At 40.7% G+C, this 12381-nt stretch overlaps 2 long non-coding RNA genes and 1 pseudogene across 4 annotated transcripts; 2 read left to right on the top strand and 1 right to left on the bottom strand.

The window, feature by feature from the left end:
- Positions 1-1964: 1964 nt before the first annotated feature.
- LOC118946505 lies at positions 1965-4031 on the bottom strand. Of its 3 annotated transcripts, XR_005041369.1 has the most exons (5): positions 3924-4031; positions 3059-3165; positions 2866-2956; positions 2540-2742; positions 1965-2366 (listed from the first exon to the last, which is right to left on the bottom strand). It is a non-coding gene; the product is annotated as an uncharacterized LOC118946505 (long non-coding RNA). The 3 variants fall into 3 exon arrangements; XR_005041368.1 differs by having other exon boundaries at positions 1965-2742; XR_005041370.1 differs by lacking the exon at positions 3924-4031 and adding an exon at positions 3732-3860 and having other exon boundaries at positions 1965-2742.
- LOC110488485 lies at positions 4012-6265 on the top strand. The gene is made up of 2 exons (XR_002468421.2): positions 4012-4921; positions 5173-6265. It is a non-coding gene; the product is annotated as an uncharacterized LOC110488485 (long non-coding RNA).
- A 2242-nt stretch (positions 6266-8507) lies between these two features.
- Positions 8508-11496, top strand: LOC118946504 (annotated as a pseudogene).
- Positions 11497-12381: the final 885 nt, after the last annotated feature.

The raw sequence follows: 12381 nt of genomic DNA, 5'->3' as shown, positions 1-12381 counted from the left end.
AACACTGGAGTGATATATGTGCAGAAGATGAGTGTACAAGTAGAGATACTGGGGTGCAAAGGAGCAAAATAAATAAAATAGATAACAGTATGGGGATGAGGTAGTTGGATGGGCTAATTATAGGTGGGCTATGTACAGGTGCAGTGATCTATGAGCTGCTCTGACAGATGGTGCTTAAAGCTAGTGAGGGAGATATGAGTCTCCAGCTTCAGAGATTTTACATACACTTAGGTTGGAGTCATTAAAACTAGTTTTTCAACCACTCCACAAATTTCTTGTTAACAAACTATAGTTTTGGCAAGTCAGTTAGGACATCTTCTTTGTCCATGAGACAAGTCATTTTTCCAACAATTGTTTACAGATTGTTTCACTTATAATTCACTATATCACAGTTCCAGTGGGTCAGAAGTTTACATACACTAAGTTGACTGTGCCTTCAAATAGCTTGGAGAATTCCAGAAAATGTCATTGCTTTAGAAGTTTGACAGGCTAATTGACATCATTTGAGTCAATTGGAGGTGTACCTGTGGATGTATTTCAAGGCCTACCTTTAAACTCAGTGCCTCTTTGCTTGACATCATGGGACCTAGCTAGACCTCAGAATTGTTTTTGTAGTTCTCCACAAGTCTGGTTCATCCTTGGGAGCAATTTCTAAACGTCTGAAGGTACCACGTTCATCTGTACAAACAATAGTACGCAAGTATAAACACGATGGGACTACGCAGCCGTCATATCGCTCAGGAAGGAGACGTGTTCTGTCTCCTAGAGATTAATGTACTGTGGTGCGAAAAGTGCAAATAAATCCCAGAACAACAGCAAAGGACCTTGTGAAGATGCTGGAGGAAACAGGTACAAAAGTATCTATATCCACAGTAAAACAAGTCCTATATCGACAGCAAGAATGAAGCCACTGCTCCAAAACCACAATAAAAAAGCCCGACTACGGTTTGCAACTGCACATGGGGAAAAGATCGTACTTTTTGGAGAAATGTCCTCTGGTCTGATTAAACAAAAATTTAACTTTGGCCATAATGACCATTGTTATGTTTGGAGGAAAAAGATGGAGGCTTTCAAGCTGAAGAACACCATCCCAACAGTAAAGCACGGGGGTGGCAGCATCATGTTGTGTGGGTGCTTTGCTGCAGGAGAGACTGGTGCACTTCACAAAATAGATGGCATCATGAGGTAGGAAAATTATGTGGATATATTGAAGCAACATCTCAAGACATCAGTCAGGAAGTTAAAGCTTGGTTGCAAATGGGTCATCCAAATGGACAATGACCCCAAGCATACTTCCAATGTTGTGGCAAAATGGCTTAAGGACAACATAGTCAAGGTATTGGAGTGGCCATCACAAAGCCCTGACCTCAATCCATAGAAAATATGTGGGCGGAACTGAAAAAGCATTTTTGAGCAAGAAGGCCTACAAACCTGACTCAGTTACAACAGCTCTGTCAGGAGGAATGGGCCAAAATGTACCCAACTTATTGTGGGAAGCTTATGGAAGGCTACCCGAAACATTTGACCCAAGTGAAACAATTTAAAGGCAATGCTACCAAATACTAATTGTGTATGTAAACTTGTGACCCACTGGGAGGTGATGAAAGAAATAAAAGCTGAAATAAATCATCCTCTCTACTATTATTCTGACATTTCACATCCTTAAAATAAAGTGGTGATCCTAACTGACCTTAGACAGGGAATTGTTACTAGGATTGAATGTCAGGAATTGTGAAAAACTGAGTTTAAATGTATTTGGCTAAGGTGTATGTAAACTTCCGACTTCCAACTGTATGTATTACAATTATACGCTTCAACAGTGTTTTCTGCTCATGGGACCTCAATGATTACACATTGTAACTATGCAATAGACTAGAAACGTGATTGATTTGTAATTCCTATATACAGAAAGAAAAACTATGCATATCTAACTCCCTTAATCTGCATTAATCTGAGGACACAGGATAGTATTTCAATGAGATACTTAATTTCAACCAGTGGAGAATGTGAAATGCTTTATTGAAAAAAGTTCATTATTCAGGTGTTATAAATGCAATATAATTATGATAATTGTAATATTATAAATACAAGTTCAATCTGTACTTCAATGCACATATGGTGTGCATTATAAAACGAGGAAGAAAGACGAGGTGGGGAGAGAGGTATAGAAGACAAAGGGAAAGAGGCAAGAACAGAGCAGACAGCATATGATTCATGAATTACAGTGCTACCCTAATATTCTCTCAGTTCATCACAATTGCTGTGTCTCCTAACCAGCCTTGGGCCCCCAGTTGGCCGAAGGTTATCTTAAGAGCGGGAGAGGTGGCGATGACGGGACTGGCTTCCTCTCTCACATCAAAACATACCTGCAGACGAGAGAGCATGATTAAGCCTGGGCTTTTTTATTCTTAAATCTGGAGGTGAAATGCAAAACTGACCTTCGATCATTAACTCCGGGAATACTAGATCTCTGTCTGTATTTCAATGTAAAGCATCTCTTTAATAATACTCCTGTTGACCCGACCAAGTGACATCTCACCTATGATCATGCTGTGCCCTCTGTCAGCCAGTTCAGGTGCGCAAGGGGTTCACCGAAAGAGCTGATGTAACCTCGAGGATTTTGGGAGAAGGGGGAGAGGGATGAAGTGAAGAAGAGAGACTGTTCTTGTGTGTGTGTGTGTGTGTGTGTGTGTGTGTGGCCTCACCTGGTGTCCACACTAAGTGGCTACAGAGTACTTTAAGCTGAAAAACAGACACATGAGGACAAACAATAGAAGATAATGTCAATAGAAGATACTGTATTTGACGCAGGCACCTAACGGAGTGTACCTGAAATATTTAAATATAGAGGGCAATGTATCTCACCACTTAGTTATTTCAAGGTTAACCCCCAGGGAAATCATGACTTGGCAGCAACAGATAGTCCAGTGAAAATGGCTGTGTTTGTGATGTAAATCTGAAAATTATCTTAAGGATTTTTTAATTAATGCATGTAAGACAGGCTCCATGTACAATACAGGCAGAGATGGAGAAAAATAACACAGAACAGTTTAATTACCTCTGGTTATGGACACTTTTGCCAGAAATAAAGCTTTCACGGCCTGTTCCTCGGACAGTAAACATCTGACAATATCTACATTTTCGACCTCTTGGTCAGCTTGCTCTCTGAAAGTAAATAAAACAGCTTATTTTTTATAGATATGAAAACAATAACTGAGATATGACCGAACCCATCCCATCCCTATCACAGACCAGATATGCCCAAACGACCAAGGGTTAGTTACTCAATGTAGTAAAGTAATGACTTTTCAAATAAGTTACCTTACACATTATGTTGGCTGACAATTTGTTAGCTACACTGTCCTTACGAACCACACAGCATATCATTACAGCAGTATGCTAGCTACCTAACATTCTATATACTGGCGAGTTTGATGTATCTAACTACCCAACATTTATTGACTTGATTATTCTCGTCCTTCTTAGCTTAGCTAAATTGTATAGTTGTTGTGCTTTCTCAATGGACTTTTGGGTGCTTTCGTAAATTCGCACTGGCTAGCTACAGGCTGGACAATAGCTTGAGTCAAAATTCACCCAAGGCTGAAAAACGGCTTAAGAATGTTGGCTAAACTGGAACACTGGCGCGAGCCCATAGCAAATTAATGAAATCGAATGCTTGCAGAGCCTGTTTTGACTGGAGTGATGCTTAGAATACCATTAAAAAAACGTACTCCTTTTTATTTTACCACTACAATCTGTTCGTCGGACGAAACTGGGAAAAAAACTACTTGTGTAGAAAGTAAACATCTGCACCTCGATGGTGTCAACTGTCTGCGTAATGAAAATTTATGGGAAAAAATAAAAACTTCTGACTACTTCTGGTCTAGCAATCAATGAGAAACGAGCTCACTGCCCAGACTTACATAATTACAAAGAGGAGACAACAGCCACCCCCGAAGCATTGTTACCCAATGCTCCACAAAAGCCGCAGCCTTTGCAGTGCAAGGGGGACAACTACTTCAAGGTCTCAGACGCTATTAGTGCGCACCCTGCTAACTAGCTAGCCATTTTACACCGGTTACACCCGACTTGAAAAAAATCCAAATATACACATTGCGAGATATTTGGCGAAATAACAGACATGCCAATATTTCCCCCATAGGAAACAATGGGAGGATCGCAGTTACAATATTATTTTTGTTGTTTACATTTTGTTTATATGTTTACATGTTAACTATAAAACAACGTGAGCAGGTCTCATTGCCAACAATAGCGAAGAACGTTGAACAATAAGCTGGGAATAGAACGTTCGGAAGTCGAGTTGGTGCCACGGTGCTCAATAGAACTAATAGGAGCTGGCAGGGTGAAAAATAAATAAGGCCTGTTTTTTCACGATTACTTCAAAACGATGGTAAGCAGCTGGGAAATATGGTCATATTATGAAACTGGAGCAAAACTGTCTGAATTTACAAACTGACAAATGTTCTCTGAATGGAAACACCATAATATTAATCAAATATTAAATCAGCTAAATGTCATAAAATCAATCCAATATACTATTATTACAACAGGTTTTAAATTCTCTGGTAATGCCAATACGGAATACTATCAAATGCTTCTCAAAGATGCCCTCTGGTGGTCAAACTAGCAATAACGTGCAGTAACAGAAGAAGTGGCTGAGAATTAAATGACGTGCCACAGAAGGCTGCAGGGGCACACAGGGTGTGGTGCAATATGATGCAACTTTTAAAGGAGGAACCACTGTAAGTCTATGTAAGGGGGTGAGTGCCATGAGCCTCCTAGGTTTTGTATTGAGGTCAGTGTACCCAGAGGAGGACAGAAGCTAGCTGTCAACCAGCTACACCATGGTGCTACCCTACAGAGTGCTGCTGAGGCTACTGTAGACCTTCATTGCAAAATGGTGTGTTTTAATCTATTATTTGGTGACGTGAATATATTTAGTATAGTTTTATCTATAGAGGATAACCTTTTTTTTGATGTTTCACTATTTACATTTGAGGAGAATGGTCCTTCCCTTCCTCCAGTACCTAAGAGATGATGATTATTAGGGTGTATGGCTGAGAAAAATAAAGAGAGGAAGGGTTGAGAGAGAGATTATGACCACAATTGTATCCTAATTTGTCCTCTCACTCTCTCCTTATGTTCCTCTAGGTCAGTGGAAGCGAGGGAAGTGATGTGGAGAGTCATGGCTCCGAAGCAGAAAGAAGGGGGGAAAAGGACTTAGATGATAGGAGGGATAGAGGTGTGGAGGGAGCGAGGAAGAGGAGGGAGAAGCGAGTGGAGTGAGAGGAACATAGAGAGGAAGAGGAACATGGAGAGAAGGAGAGCACACCAGAGAGGGGAGCCTATGTTTTCATGGAGTGCTTCTCCAATTCTCACCATTCACAATTGTACCACACGGCTTACTTTGTGCAATTTGTCTTGTTGCATTTGGTTTCGAAAAGTGCATGTACCTACATAGTAACTGCTCAAAGCGGTTGCATGGCATATTGCTACCTATTTATGGTACTCTGAGGGCGGCGTCAGTAGACCAGTGCGAGGCCCTTTCCCAGAAATCGCAGGCGCTGGTCCCTGAAGACATTCAAAATGCAGCTTGTACATTCACTTGGCTTCAGTGTCGTTACTCCATCATTTGAACATAGGTCCACTCCCTGGTGAAGTTTGAAGGGCGCAAGATGGTGTGCATCTGGAGTGGATACAGGGCAATGAGTGGGAGATGTGTAGAAACCTCCTTTGGGTGCTCTACGTGTTCTGTGACACTTTGCAGGAGGGGGCAGTGTTTCCAGAAGTTCCACAACATGTTGTAGGCTAAATGCAACCACTAAAGTGACAGTGTGAAATATGAATTTGTCCTACAAATCTTATAGGGATACTAAAAATGTGTTTTGTATCTTCTCTCTATTTGTCTGCATTCACTGAATTGTTGTCAAAGTAGGCTACTATTTCTACATTTTGTTTCATGCCTGGTTTGTACTAAATCTCATTGAGAGAGATTATTTACATTTTGAATATCTCTGAATAGTTAGAAGTAAGAATTGTTGTCAATCAAAAAGCCTACTTTGTGTGAGTTTTGAAATACTTTCTGAATATTGTCCTCTGGTCACATTTTGGATAACTGTTTCAATATACAATTTAAATTCTCTAGTTTGAGTGTTAAATGTTTTTTGGGAGACACATGAGTGTTTCTCCTATTGACATGAATGTGGTGTCATATTAAAGAAGAGGTAGTGGTCTTTAAAACTAAGCTAACATGTTATTGTCATTTGTTCTTTGTTTTTGCGCAATGTCTGTTTGATATGTGAGAATTGGCTTTGTCTTGAAAATTCTCAGTAACCTACAGCAGCATTCTAGAATTATATTGGGGTCTAAAGGGTTAATATCAATCTGTAGAATTCCAGAAATTGGCTTTAAAACTGAGATGCGCTATAAAACAGAACATTTTTCTCTCTACCCCAAGGCAAAATGTGTTGAACTGCAGGAACTTTTCCGCCGAAATGATTTTTTGGGGTTGGGTTTCCCTGGAGATAGGTTCCCCGGTATCCCAAATGCATTAGTCTGGCCCTGTTCGGATGCACCTGAAATATGATTGGACATCCTTGGTTCCCCTCCATTCTCATAGGGTCCGAGTAATCTGGCTCAGATTGAAGAGCAAAAGATTATGCATTAGTTCTGGTTTTCCCGAACACGTTTTTAGAACATTTTGCAAATGTATTGAAAATTAAATACAGAAATATCTCATTTACATACGTATTCACACCGAGTCAATACTTTGTAGATGCAATTTTGGCAGTGATTACATCTGTGAGTCTTTCTGGGTAATTCTCTTAAGAGTTTTGCATACCTGGGTTGTACAATTTTGGCACATTATTTTTGTAATTCTTCAAGCTCTGTCAAGTTGGTTGTTGGTTGTTGATCATTGGTTTTTTCATTGGATCACAGCCATTTTCAAGTCTTGCCATAGATCTTTCAAGTAGAATAAAGACACCTGTAACTCCGCGACTCAGGAACATTCACTGTCTTGGTAAGTACTCTAGTGTAGATTTGGCCTTGTGTTTTAGGTTATTGGCCTGCTGAAAGGGAAATTCATATCCCAGTGTCTGCTAGGAAAGCAGACTGAACAAGGTTTTCGTCTAGGATTTGTCCTGTGCTTAGCGCCAACTCCCTAGTCATTAACAATTACAAGCAAACCCATAACATGATGCAGCCACCACTATGTTTGAAAATATGGAGAGTAAATACTCATGTGTTATATTGGATTTCCTTCTTTTCACTCTGTCAATTAGGTTAGTATTGTGGAGCAACTACAATGTTATTGATCCATCCTCAGTTCTCATATCACAGACATTCAACTCCGTAACTGTTTTAAAGTCACCATTGGCCTTAGGGTGTATTTATACTCCTGTATTTTTTGTAGTGACTGGGTGTATTTATACACCATCCAAAATGTGATTAGTAACTTCAACATTCCACCCATCTTTGCGAGGCATTGAAAAACCTCCCTCATCTTTGTGGTTGAACCCCCTCCCCTTTTTTTGAAGATCATTACAGCCATATAATGACACTGTAAAGACCACAAACAAAACACTATGTTGGCAAGAAGAGAAGCTTTAGTTTCAGACCTCTTCCGTATGTGTAAGTCTAAAGCAGCTGTGTGTGGAGCTATTCCTGTGAAGAAGGAAATATACTCTCCTAAAACATTGAAAATCAATCAGCACATATCACATGTTGATGGTAAAGTCCAACTTGTAACTCCAACCAGGCGGTACAAATAGAACTCCAAAAATCCTCCTCTATTTGACAGTATAGGATCTTCCTCTCCTTGAATGTATATCCCCCTCCAGTCTTTCATTTATTACTTCAGCCACTATCCCTGGACTATCCTTGGAAGGTATACTGAAGTGGATAAGGCAAGGCCATACAGCCATCTTAACAAACATTTAGTGTGCAAGGTGTTTGGTTTCAGAGATCACAAAAGCCCCATAGGTTCTGCTCCAATGTAGCTGCCACCTAGAGATGAAGCTCTGCTAGAAAAATCTTTCCACAGCAGTCGGCCTCGTAGGTAGCTGGGGACCTGAATACAATGCCTTTGTCATCTGTTACTTTATCTCTCAGATGCACCTGCTGACTTGCGGTTGTGGACAATTGCACAGTTGAGTGACCAGCACAGTTCAAAGATGACTTTAGCACATACGGAAGTGGTCTGAAACTAAAGATTATCTTCTCGCCAACAGTGTTTGTGGTCTTTATTATATGGCTATAATCTTCCTAAAAACGTGACCGAGATCCATCTGGAGTATTCGGAGGAGGCGATTCAAGTTCTTGAAAAATCAGCCATAGGTAAGCAGTAAATAATCCTCTGATTTGATTTCCATATTACCATTTTGGTATTACTTTGTTACAAAATAAAGTGGTAACAACATGGTAATAAGGTGGAAACTAGTTTGTAATTGCTTAGTTTCTCAGTCATGTAATTACTTCAAATCATTCTATCACTGTCCAAAAGTGGCGCACTTGCACTTTCCATATGCTGCTATGGTATGCTGCTGGTATGGGTCTGTCAATGGTTGCAATGACAATGCCGTGATTCTTCTTCACTACAAAGGCACAGTCATACTCCCCCTTATGTTTGTTACCAAAAGAGTCTTTGCTACCAAGTCCGGGGCCTTAAAATGTGAAATATGGTATGAATGACCCCATGGCAGAGGAGAATCACGCAACACTCATCCCAATTGAGAGAGCCAATGGAAGGTTTCTCTTTGTTGCTGCAGAGGATGACCAAAACTGGGAGAGTTGTTATTTTGCAGATCAGGCAATGGAACAAACAACTCAAGCGTCATGGGAAGGATAACAAGTCAGTATTTTACCCTGGGGCAAGACACTACTTGGAGACACCCTACATGCCCTTCTGCCTGTCCAGTATCCATTGTGTTACCGGAAAGCCTGTTGTGTGGGGATGTAAGCCCAAGGCCCCCGCAGCAGCAGAGGTCGAGCTTTGGAAGAGGATTCAGGACTTCTATAGAACAAACCTGGCGAACGATACCAACTTGAGTAAAGTCAAGTTATAAAATGTTGAAATGAAAACTAGATAAATATGTGGTGATGAATGTTTTGCTGTGTAGCAGAGCTTAACCTATTTTGAGCTTACTTTACACAAGCTTAACTCATAAGTTCCATTACAAAATGCCTTGATGATCCATGCCTGACGCCGTGTAAAAAACAAAAACAAAGCCTACTACAATGAAATCCATCGAAATATAACGACACAAGGCGAGACCCAGATGCAGACACGGGAGGCAGATGGTTTGAGCTCTGATATTTATTATAGTCTGACGGGAAGGCAAAAGACAGGTCGGGGACGGGCAAGAGTTCATAACCAGGTCAGAGTCCAAAACGGTACAGGGCAGCAGGCAGGCTCGATGTCGAGGGCAGGCAGAATGGTCAGGCAGGCGGGCTCAGAGTCAGGACAGGCAAGGGTCAGAACCAGGAGGACGGGAAAAACAGGAGCTTGGCGAAAAACGCTGGTTGACTTGGCAAACAAGACGAACTGGCACAGACAGACCGAAAACACAAGGTATAAATACACAGGGGATAATGGGGAAGATGGGTGACACCTGGAGGGGGGGTGGAGACAAGCACAAGGACGTAGAGTGTTCTTTTCTTTGAATGCTTTTTGTTGTCTTCGGTAAACATAGCAAGACCCCATCGCTGAAATAGACACAAGAAACCCTATTGAACTTCGCAAAAACCCACCCAAACAAGCCGCTGGACTGATGAAACAAAATTAGGACACTTTGGTAACACAAATCATGTGCTATGTTTACCGATGACCAATTGAAGAGTTCAATGGGGTTGCTTTGCTGCTTTTGGTACTGTTAAGCCCAGTGTACAAAACTGTGTCTCCTTCGCAGGTTGTGGTTCTTCCAGCAGGACAACGACCCCAAACACACATCAAGAAGCATGGAATGTTTCAAGAAAAAAACTCTGTGGGTGCCAATATATTTGACCGGAACTGTATTTGAAAATAATAGTTATTCAAAGTTGGGATTTTTTTTTTTTTACATATTGGCCTTATCCATCCTCTGCCATATTCCAAAGCTTACTGCACTGTTTGGTTTTGAGCACTTGTGGGTTTTTTTTCTTAATGTGAAACAAATGTCTGCATGGACTGGCTCTGAATACACAGCGACCTGGTAACATATTTGCAATGTAAAGGTATATGTTCATGAGGGGTCACGAATGGTAACTGTTGAGTCCATCTATGGAACTGAGTTCCTGATCATTTCAAGAGTCTGCAAGATTGTAATGAATTTAACAGTGCTGCTAAGACCAATGTTTGATGGACAGGGTGGTGAATGGTCCATGCCATTCTCTTTAGTAAGTGGATGTATTAAAAAAACATAGCGCTTTACATAACACAGAATGAAGTGGTAATAGAATGGTAATAAGTTCTAGTTATCAAACATTATTTGCTCGGATACCCCTTCATTTCATTGTAATTATATTGTTGAAGGGCAGTACACCACATCCTTTGTGCCATAATATAGACAATAACTTACTTGATCCATAAATCCAATATCTCCTCTTTAGTAAGTTTGATCATATGCATGTTCTTACACAACTAGCCTCTAGAGGGGAGCATTGGACAATTTAATGTACAGTAAACAGGCTTTAAATGAGAGGATGAAAATATTGTGTTTGATGCCTCTGATCTTTTAAATAGCAAGTGGTATCAATGGGTAAATATCATCCTATAGATGTGCAAGTCATGTGTTATGCTACATTCAACAGTAATAAATGAGTCACTGCACATTTGTGATTCTCTGTCATGTTTCTGTCTTTCTTCAACTGTACCATTCTCTGAATACTAAGAAACCATATGCACCAATAGGGTTCAACCTGCACTGACAGTGAGCTCCATATAGTAACAGTGATACTGTTTGATCTTCATGATTGAAAAAGCAGGGTATCCCCAAGCTAGAACAAAGATGGGGTTAATTCCGGGCACAGTGTTTTATTGAGGACTGTAGCTCACTGGCCATTTCTCAATACACCGGCCACAATAGACGGGTTGGCTGATGTCACGATTATGATGCTGGCTGGAAGGCATGCATGGTATGATTCTGAACAGTCAGATAGCTAGCAACAAGACAAGAAGCTGCCATGTGAGGAATCGTAGGTGGCTCGTTGTGTCTTCTTATTGATACCATTGTCACGACTTCCACCGAAGTCGGTCCCTCTCCTTGTTCGGGCGGCGGTCGACGTCACTGGCCTTCTAGCCATCGCCGATCCACTTTTTATTTTCCATTTGTTTTGTCTTACGTACCTGGTTTCAATTCCCCAATTACTTGTTCATTATTTAACCCTCTGTTCCCCCATGTTTGTTTGTGAGTGATTGTTTTTATGTAATATGGTCCGCTTATGTGGGCTCGCTTATTTGGTATTGCATTTGTCTATTTTGAGTAAAATATGTTTATTTACTCATATCTGCTGTCCTGAGCCTGATTCCTCTACACCAGCTACACAGACTACATTACAACCATGTCTTGTTTTTAGGTGTTTTAACTAATGTCATATATATACACACAGTGCCTTGCGAAAGTATTCGGCCCCCTTGAACTTTGCGACCTTTTGCCACATTTCAGGCTTCAAACATAAAGATATAAAACTGTATTTTTTTGTGAAGAATCAACAACAAGTGGGACACAATCATGAAGTGGAACGATATTTATTGGATATTTCAAACTTTTTTAACAAATCAAAAACTGAAAAATTGGGCGTGCAAAATTATTCAGCCCCTTTACTTTCAGTGCAGCAAACTCTCTCCAGAAGTTCAGTGAGGATCTCTGAATGATCCAATGTTGACCTAAATGACTAATGATGATAAATACAATCCACCTGTGTGTAATCAAGTCTCCGTATAAATGCACCTGCACTGTGATAGTCTCAGAGGTCCGTTAAAAGCGCAGAGAGCATCATGAAGAACAAGGAACACACCAGGCAGGTCCGAGATACTGTTGTGAAGAAGTTTAAAGCCGGATTTGGATACAAAAAGATTTCCCAAGCTTTAAACATCCCAAGGAGCACTGTGCAAGCCATAATATTGAAATGGAAGGAAGACCTGGCCGTCCCTCTAAACTTTCAGCTCATACAAGGAGAAGACTGATCAGAGATGCAGCCAAGAGGCCCATGATCACTCTGGATGAACTGCAGAGATCTACAGCTGAGGTGGGAGACGCTGTCCATAGGACAACAATCAGTCGTATATTGCACAAATCTGGCCTTTATGGAAGAGTGGCAAGAAGAAAGCCATTTCTTAAAGATATCCATAAAAAGTGTCATTTAAAGTTTGCCACAAAAGTT

Source organism: Oncorhynchus mykiss, chromosome 32 (genome assembly GCF_013265735.2).
Source record: "Oncorhynchus mykiss isolate Arlee chromosome 32, USDA_OmykA_1.1, whole genome shotgun sequence".
In the NCBI taxonomy this organism is placed as follows: Eukaryota; Metazoa; Chordata; class Actinopteri; order Salmoniformes; family Salmonidae; genus Oncorhynchus; species Oncorhynchus mykiss.
This window is presented reverse-complemented; position numbering and strand designations above follow the sequence as displayed.